This window comes from Vipera berus (genome assembly GCF_964194415.1).
Source record: "Vipera berus genome assembly, chromosome: 4".
Lineage (NCBI taxonomy): Eukaryota > Metazoa > Chordata > Lepidosauria > Squamata > Viperidae > Vipera > Vipera berus.
The window spans coordinates 93,623,493-93,633,240 of record NC_138206.1 but is presented as its reverse complement, the minus strand read 5'-3'; positions in this window follow the sequence as shown (position 1 = coordinate 93,633,240).

Sequence of the window (9,748 nt, the reverse complement as noted above, 5' to 3'; positions counted from 1 at the left end):
AGTTGCAATTGCACTGAAATGACTTATGACCATTTCTCATACTTATGGCCATTGTAGCATGCCCAGAGTCATGTGATTTATATTTGGATGCTTGGCAACTGATTCATATTTATGATGGTCACAGTGTTCCAGGGTCATGTGATCCGCTTTTGCAAACTTTTGACAAGCAAAGTCAATGGCAGGGCTGCTGGTGGCCAAGCGCTAACGCGGGACTTCACTCCCTCCCTCCCTCTTTCCCTGCCTCTCTCTTTCTCATGCCCACCTCCTTCTGAAGGAAGAATTTGAAAAAAACACCCATATTTTCTTTCGTCCATATATTCATCAAACAAGGAAAAGCCTCCAAAGTCAGAAAAGACAAGCTGCTGAGTGAACTAGCTTAAAAAGGCAATAATCGATTGTTGAGTTTGGAAGGATTTGATTTGCTGCAGGGATGGCACGCAGCTCTTTGGCGGGAAGGTACTCCTCCAAGCAAACAGTTTACTCGCCACTACATAAGGGATATACTGATTCGGAATTGGGATAAGACAAGGGCTAAGTACTATGCACAAATTCCGTGTTGGTTATCAACTTTGGAAGCCTTGACCCATCCGACCCTACTCAAGAAGGGAAGAAGACCAACTTACAAAGAACTTTTAGATAGCAGGGGAGAACTCAAAACACGACAAGATCTGGCTCAGCAAGGGTTTCAATTGAAGTGGTGGACCTACCTGCAGATCCAGTCAAGGTATAAGAAGGATAAGGAAGGAAGGGGTATTTATCTGAATCTGCAGGAATTAGATAAGATTCTGCTGGGTCCGGAGAAAAGGATGATATCTAAGTGTTATAAATTGCTGCTAACTAGGGTAGTAGGGGAGGAGGTGGTAAAAGATGCGATGATTGCCTGGGGGAAGAATTTTGGTTATGCACTTCCACTTGAGAAATGGGAAGAGATTTGGTGGACTAATATGAGGCTGGTGGTTTCCACGTCATATAAGGAGAACATATACAAAATGCTTTATAGATGGCATCTCCCTCCGGCTAGACTTTCAAAAATGTTCCCCGGATTGTCGGCTGATTGTTGGAAGTGTGGTAAAGGGATTGGCACATACTATCACTTATGGTGGACATGTCTGGAAGTGGTTAGATATTGGATGAGGATCCAAAAATGGATAGAGGAAATCACAGGGTGTTTAGTTGATCTTAAACCAGAGACGTATCTGCTTGGCTCCAGGCCTGGAAATATTAAGAAGGAAATATGGTATTTGGTTTTACATATCTTAACGGTGGCAAGGATTGGGTATGCTCAATTTTGGAAGGCAAATCATACCCCACCGGATGAAGTTATAATTAGGAGAATACTTGATTGTGCAGAAGCAGACACATTGACCAAGAAGTTGAAGGGTAAAGAAGAGACACCAGCATTTCTATCATGGAATAAATGGTATATTTGGATGGATAAAAGATTAAAGAAATGAGGGTGGCTTGGAGGTTGGTCAAAAATGAAGTGATATAGTCTTTATTAATGAATAAGCTTTGGAGTTGGATGGTTATAAGAGACTTAATGAGTGGAATATAACTGTTAGTTTGGAAGTAGATATAATGTGAAATTTTTGAAATGGTTTTCAATTTTTTGATTTCTTCATATTTTTGTATATTGTAAATGTTTTTTTGTCTTTGTCAGTGTATGGTGTGTTTTTAACACGAAATGTAAATAAAGATTTATTAAAAAAGGAAGAAAAAAATGTAGTATTGGCTGCTGGCTAAGGCAGCTTCCCCAAATGGCTCCATTCATAAGTAAAGGAATGCTACAAGTAAAATCCATTCAGGAGAAAAATACTTCAAAATCCCTTGCAGCAAAACTTACAGCTAACAATAGCAGAGCAATAGAAGCTAACACGAGACATCAGCTATCAGCCAAATAGAAATTGCCAAACACTCCTTAAGAACACAGCCCAGATTGCACAAATCCCAGAACTTCAAAGTCACAAAAGCACATAAGAATCCTTCCACTCTCCATCTCCCTCCCTCCCTCCATGTCTCACCTACAGCTGATGCTGCCTTTCTTCATTGCTACCTTTTTTCATTCCTCATGGAGGGCAACCCCTCCCCCCACTGCATTTCTTGCCTGTTTGTTGCTGCCAGCACAGGTGGCTGCCACAGAAGTTGTAGATCGACTCATGGCCAGCCTGCTTGGCCTGCTTGAACTCCTCTCCTCTCTCCCCCCCTCCTCCTTCTTCTTTCTCTTCGGTGCAGCTAGAGCTAACTCCACCTCTTCCCAAGGCGGCTTCTTTTTCTCTCCCTCTCCCACCCAAACTGCCTCCTTTTATAGCCTCTCCTGTCTCTGCCCCCTCATCCTCTTTTTTCATGGGGGAGAGTGAGCCAGGAGTGAGCCTGGGGCCCTTACCTTGCCCCAGCCACTCTGCAGCTCCAGACGACTCTCTCACAGTAAGTCCTTGCCTGTGCTGGCTCTTTCCCTCCCCCACTACACTTGGCTAGGCAGGGCTGTGTACCACCTGCCACGTGTTAATGTACCACAAGTGGTATGCGTACCACCGGTTGAAAAGCCCTGCTCTAGGGCATTTACAGAGTTGTCCCTAAACCACTCCTTTGTTGTCTTGGCTGTGTGCTTATTATTGTTGTCATGTTGGAAAGTGAACTTTTGGCCCAGTCTGAGGTCCTGAGTGCTCTACTGCAAATGCTTATTGTCATGATTGTCCCCACCCTCTGTGATTGCAAATGCTTGTTGTCATAATTGTCCCCACCCTCTGCGATTGCAGCCATCACCATAATCAAGAAATATGAGTGCCTCCTGGCTTCTGGTTTGCGCGTGTGGTGCTGGCAGACATGCTGGCAGAAACTCTCCCCCTGCCATCCAGTCTTTCTTCCTTGGAGGACCCTGCAAAGGGTTAAAAGTTGCCCTGGAGGGGCGACCACCATGAGGAAGCTATCTCTCTGCGATCGCGGAAGGGCAGTAGCCCTCTGTTTGATCCGGAGTTATTCCTCTGGCCCGAAGAAGAAGAGATCGGCCATTAACATAGTCGATCACTAAGCCATTCCCTGGTGAAAGCCAAAATCACTATCAAGCACAACGAAGCAATCTGGAGGATTTGGGTGAAATTACTTTCCTGTGGGACTTTCTTGAAAATCTTTTCCCCCTTCTTGAAAAATCGGCGACTGCTTACTTGGGGATTTATAACCTTAAAGCCTCAAAAGAAATCAAATGACTAAGCTAAATAACTAAGCAACCCTATCTGCACCTCTGAAATCTTTGGGCCACTAAAAAGTTTTTATTGCCCATTTTTACGGGGACCTACTACCCTATTTACTACTAAAATGAATTAATTGGATAAAAGACTTATATTACACTGCAAAAGGATTGTACATGCTATTTAGGACATCTTGTGGTGAAACCTGGTATAGCAAGTAAACCTTTTTTTTTTTACTCTGAGACCTGGCTCTAACAGATTTGTCCTTGACATTATCTTTAAAGGTAAAAATTGGGAACACCTGGCACTGAAAACAACCTTTAGAAATAGTGGAGGTGGACATTTATTGACTTTTATTAAAATAGCCTCCACTAAAGGCCTATCTGTAAAATACTAAAGAAATGGAAGAACATATTCCACCACTTGACTATAAACTCATACTTGATGCAATTTTGGCAATAACTGCAGAAATAAAAGCCAGACTTAAAGACAAATCTGATAGCACAAACTCACCAAATGAAACTCTTACTTCAATTGATGAATTGACAATCCAAAAATGAACAGAGGATGAGGAATTTAACAACAAAACAGGGGACTTTAAAGTACAACAGGTACAATCTACTGAGAGCCTTGATGCCCAAACTTTGATTTCAACTATAAAACCTACAATCCAACAAGTAACAGAAGCTGAAGAAAGCAATACTAAGATGGAGGATGCCAAAGGCCTTCAAATACAGTACACCAAGACTTCAACCAACCAAATAATAACTACAACACCAGATATGACCTCTTACATAAGTCAGATGGATTTGAAAGAAAAAGACCAGATTAAACTAATGACAACTGCACTACACCAAACATGGAGATTGGATTTACTGGAACAAAAAATTAATGACTACAAAGGGGTCACTCTTGGCGCAGGCAGAGGAGGGGGCAAGCACCTGGTGCCTCAGGTGATTATTTTGCCCCACAAGCTGACCACATTCCGAACATTTCCCTTTAACCCAGGATGCCAGGCCCCATGCCGTCTCCACCTTCTCCACGCACGCCCAGGCGGGTTCGGCTTCTCAACAGCTTCACATAACTATGAATCAGTTGCCAAGCATCTGAATGTAAATCCCATGACCTTGGGGATGCTGCAATGGTCATAAGTGTGAAAAATGGTCATAAGTCACTTTTTCAGTGTCGTTGTAACTTTGAACAGTCACTAAGTGAACCGTTGTAAGTTGAGGACTACCTGTACTTTATCACTTTTTTCCTTTTTTTTGTCATCAAGTTTTTGACACCTTGCTAGGTGACTGGTGGTACTCGGATATTGCCATATCCTCAGAGTGGTACACTTGGTGAAAAGATTGAAAAGCCTGGCCTTAGAGACAGGTCATTTGCATTCTTTTAGAGAGCCGTTGAGGCCACGGAGGTTTATCTGTGTCCTCAAGGTCACCTGAGTGCTGCAGGTACGGATGGTCTTGAGCATGTTATCTGGACTGAGTTCGATCCTGTTTCCCCTGATGATGTGGACAGGATCATGGGGAGGCTGAGCTCCACCACCTGTTTGTTGGACCCGTGCCCCTCCTGGCTGGCTTATGCGGCCCGGGAGGAGACACGAGGCTGGTTCCAGGCAGTAATAACTGCTTCTTTGAAGGAGGGTGTCTTCCCCGCCGCCTTGAAGGAGGTGGTGGTGAGACCCCTCCTCAAAAAGCCTGTCCTGGACCCAGCTGTTTTAAATAACTATTGTCCAGTCTCCAACCTTCGCTTTTTGGTGAAGGTTGTTGAGAGTGTGGTGATGCATCAGCTTCCTCTGTTCCTGGAGGAAACTGATTATCTAGACCCGTACCAATCGGGTTTCAGGCCCGGACACAGCACGGAGACGGCATTGGTCGCACTGGTGAATGATCTCTGGCGGGCTCGGGACAGGGGTTGTTCCTCTGTCCTAGTCCTATTAGATCTCTCAGCAGCTTTTGATACCATCGACCATGGTATCCTACTGCGACGTCTCAGGGGGTTGGGAGTGGGAGGCACCGTTTTACGGTGGTTCTCCTCCTATCTCCTGGGCCGCTCGCAGTCAGTGTTGACGGGAGGGCAGAGATCCACCCCGAGGCCTCTCGTTTGTGGAGTCCCTCAGGGGTCGGTTCTCTCGCCCCTCCTATTCAACATCTATATGAAGCCGCTGGGTGAGATCATTTGTGGTTTTGGGGTGGGGTATCATCAGTACGCTGATGATACCCAACTCTTTTTCTCCACCCCGAACCAACCCAGCGATGCCCTTGCCGTGATGTCCCGTTGCCTGGAGGCGGTCCGGGTCTGGATGGGGAGAAACAGGCTTCGTCTCAATCCTGCCAAGACTGAGTGGCTGTGCATATCGGCATCTCGGGTTAACTAGACTATTCCACCTTTAACGATGGGGGATGAGGTGTTACCCCCCGTTGATAGGGCTTGCAACTTGGGCGTCCTCCTGGATTCACGGCTCAATTTTGAAGATCATATAGGAGCCATGACCAAGAGGGCTTTTGCCCAGGTTCGCCTGGTGCGCCAGTTGCGACCCTACCTGGACCGAGATGCCCTATGCACAGTCACTCATGCGCTCGTGACCTCCCGTTTAGACTACTGCAATGCTCTCTACATGGGGCTGCCCTTGAGGACCACTCGAAGGCTTCAGCTGGTGCAGAATGCGGCCACGCGAGTTGTGATGGGGGTTTCCCAATACTCCCATGTAACACCTCTACTCCGCAAGCTGCATTGGCTTCCGGTTGCCCTCCGGGTGAGATTCAAGGTGCTGGTGATGACTTATAAAGCCCTAAATGGCCTGGGTCCGGGATATCTGAGGGAACACCTGCTGCCAGCATCAAGTTCCCTTCATCCAGTGCGCTCCCACAGAGAGAGTCTTCTCAGGGTGCTGCCGGTAAAAGATTGCCGGCGGATAACACCCAGGGGGAGGGCCTTCTCTGAGGGTGCGCCTGCCCTCTGGAACCAGCTGCCCATGGAGCTTAGGACTGTCCCCGACCTTCGTTCATTTCTCCGGGACCTGAAGACCTGGCTCTTTGAGCTTTCCGGCCTAGGCTGAGAATTTTAATTGGGGTTTTTATTTTTTGGGATTTGATTTAATCTTTTAAATTGTTTTTAACTTTTGTATTGATTTTTGTTTTAAATACCCTGTAAACCGCCCTGAGTCCTTCAGGAAAGGGCGGTATATAAATCCAATAAAATAATAAAATAAAAAATAAATAAATAAATGGGTGTGGAGCCTTCTTGGAACTGCTGAAAGGACTGTGTTGTAAACTGGAGATAGATGATGTCATATCCCTCCCCCTCTGTTGAGATAGAGCTGTTAAGTTTTGACATAGATGGCAACATAGTCCTTTCAGCAGTTCCAAGAAGGCTCCACACTCATTTGCACCACTCAGGTGACCCAGTGGTGGGATTCAAATATGTGAACAACTGGTTCTCTATGTGGATGCTGCTTCCAGAAGTCCATTCTGGGCCTGAGCAACAAAAAATTAGCTACCGGTTGTGCCGAAGTGGTATGAACTGGCTGAATCCCACCACTGAGGTGATGACTCTCTAAAAATGCAAATGAACAGCTGTCTGCAAAGAATATAAATCCTTTCATTCCCCACCATCCAGCCACAACTGAAGAAGCTTCTTGGATGAGAAGCGAAATGTCTTCAAAGAAAAAACAAGAAAGTCCAGTTGCCTTATGAAAAAGCATTTTTGGGATACTTATTCCTCATAGTCTGAGAGTCTTTCAGGTGCTTTTTTGCAAACTCCAAGCAGGCTTTTATGTGTTTTGCAATGAGGACAGGCTTCCATCTAGCCACTCTGCCATAAAGCCTAGATCGGTGGAGGGGCTACAGTGATGGTTGTCCTTCTGGAACTCTGTCCCATCTTCATACAGGATCTCTGGAGCTCAGTCAGAATGACCATCAGGTTCTGGATCACCTCTCTTATTAAGGCTCTTCTCCCCCAAGTGCTGAGTTTGACATGGCGACCAGCTCTTGGAAAAGTCCTGGTTGTGCCAAACATCTTCCATTTGAGAATTATGGAGGCCACTGTGCTCTTAGGAACCTTCAGTGTAGCAGAAATTTTATTGTAGCCTTCCCTAGATCTGTGCCTTGCAATAATCCTGTCTCTGAGCTCTGCAGGCAGTTCCTTTGACCTCCTGGCTTTTGCCGTGCTACAGTATACATTGTCAGCTATAAGGCCTATAGAGAGGTGTAAACCTTTCCAAATCATGTCCATTCAATTTAATTTACCATAGGTCAACTCCAATCAAAGTGTAGAAACATGTCAACAATGATCAAGGAAAATGGGAGGAACCTGAGCTAAATTTCAAATGTTATTGCAAAGGGTCTGGATACTAATGCCAATGTAATATTTCAGTTTTTTACTTTTTAATAAATTTGCAGACATTTCTAAAATTCTATTTTTACTTTGTCATTATGGGGTACTGAGTGTAGATTAATCAGAAAAAAATGAATTTCAACAACTGTGGACTCAGGCTGCAGCATAATAAAATTGACAAAAGTGAAAGGGGTCTGATACTTTCTGAATGCTACACACACAGATAAATTTCAGATAGGTTTCAGATAAATTTCACTTACTAATTTCATGAAAGATTTTTCATCAGAACCTTGACTCCATCCATCCAAAGTGTTTCTCCAGTCATTTAATTGTGTCAGTGGAGATCTTCCCATCATTCATGAGAGGAATCTATTATTCTACAGTTGACTAAGATAGTTAACTTTATTATGCTCATTGGCCAGCATTTTGTGCAATTATTATGTCATTGTAAAGTACATATTAAAAAGCATACAGTAGATGTTTCCTTAAATTAATAGAAATAAATGAAACATGAAAATGTTACCATAACAACATAATTACAGATAAGAACTAAGAAATCTAAATATTAAGACTAATTAACAGGATTATAAAACTATAAACGAATATAAAGTGCTTATGTACTAAATACTAAGTTGCTCAGCAAGTGTATATTTAAATGTATAATGTATACATATAAATGTATGTATCTTTCTCTTGGCCTATCTATATGTAAAACGTATCTAGATATATCTTATTAGGGTAATTGTCTGGTATAGGTAATCCTCGACTTACAACTGCAATTAAGCCCAAAATTTCTGTTGCTAAGTAAATTTTGCCCCATTTTACAACTTTTCTTGACACATTTGTTAAGTGAATCATTGCAGTTGTTAAATTAGTAACATGGTTGTTAAGTGAATCTGGTTTCCCCAATGACTTTGCTTGTCAGGAAGTTGCAAAAGATGATGATATGACTCCAGGAAATTGCAACCATCATAAATATGAGCCAATTGCCAAGCATCCGAATTTTGATCATGTGACCATGGAGATGCTGTAATGGTTGTAAGTAAGTGTGAAAAATGGTCATAAGTCACTTTTACATGCCGTTTTAACTTTGAAAGGTCACTAAACAAATGTTTTTAAGTTGAGGGCTACCTGTATAAGAGAGAATTAAAACAAAACAGCTTAAAATATGTTTTTTAAAAAAGAAGAAAAACAATGAATTGTATATTACTAGGATCCTAAAGGCAAAAGGGGTATTTTCCTATATACAGCAATGGCAATTGGAAGGAATTTTGCAGCTCTGCTAGAGATGTTAGGGTTTCCTGTCCAATAGTAAGAAGCAATGAAGTCATCCTCAGAACTACTGAGGCTATTATTAGTAAGTATAATTATATACATTATATAAATAGGGCACAGTTTTCTATAGAAATGACCTTAAGGAAACATGGGCTAGAGCAGGGGTCCCCAACCCCTTGTCTGAGGCCTAGTGGAGGGCCATGGGTGAGCACATGAGTGTGCGAAGCTGCATTTGCTTAAGTAGTGCCTGCATGCACCAAACCATCCCTTCTCTCCCCCCACTGCCACCGCTCCACAGAGCCAGAAAGGTTGACGATCACTGGACTAGAGCTTCAGTATTTTCCAGGTCACAGGAGAATATTTCTGCACTTAGCCGTGAACACTGTCAGTTGTATTTCGGGGGTTGGGGGGGGAGGATTGGTTTTGAAGCCTGAGAATTATTTATTTATTAAATTTGCACACTCCCAAGGATTCCTGGGGGTTCATAAGTAAAACACAGCTAACCTCCAAAAAGCAAGGAAAAAACACACCCAATCTTCAGAAAAGGCTACACCTATCCTAACCAAACCATTCAATATCACAGTAGTCCAAGTCTATGCCCCAACCACCGGTGCTGAAGAGGATGAAATTGACCGGTTCTATAAAGCCCTAAAGCACCTTATATAACTAACACCAAAAAATGATGTCCTTATCATCATGAGGGATTGGAATGCTAAAGTAGGAAGCTAAAAGATAACCAGAATAATAGGCAAGTTTGGCCTTGGAGTACAAAATGAAGCAGGGCACAGGCTGACAGAATTTTGTCAAGAGAATATGATGGTCATAGCAAACACTTTTTTCCAACAACCCAAGAGACGGCTCTACACATGGACATCACCAGATGGTCAACACAGAAATCAGATTGACTATGTGCTCTGCAGCCAAAGAAGGAGAAGCTCTATACAGTCAGT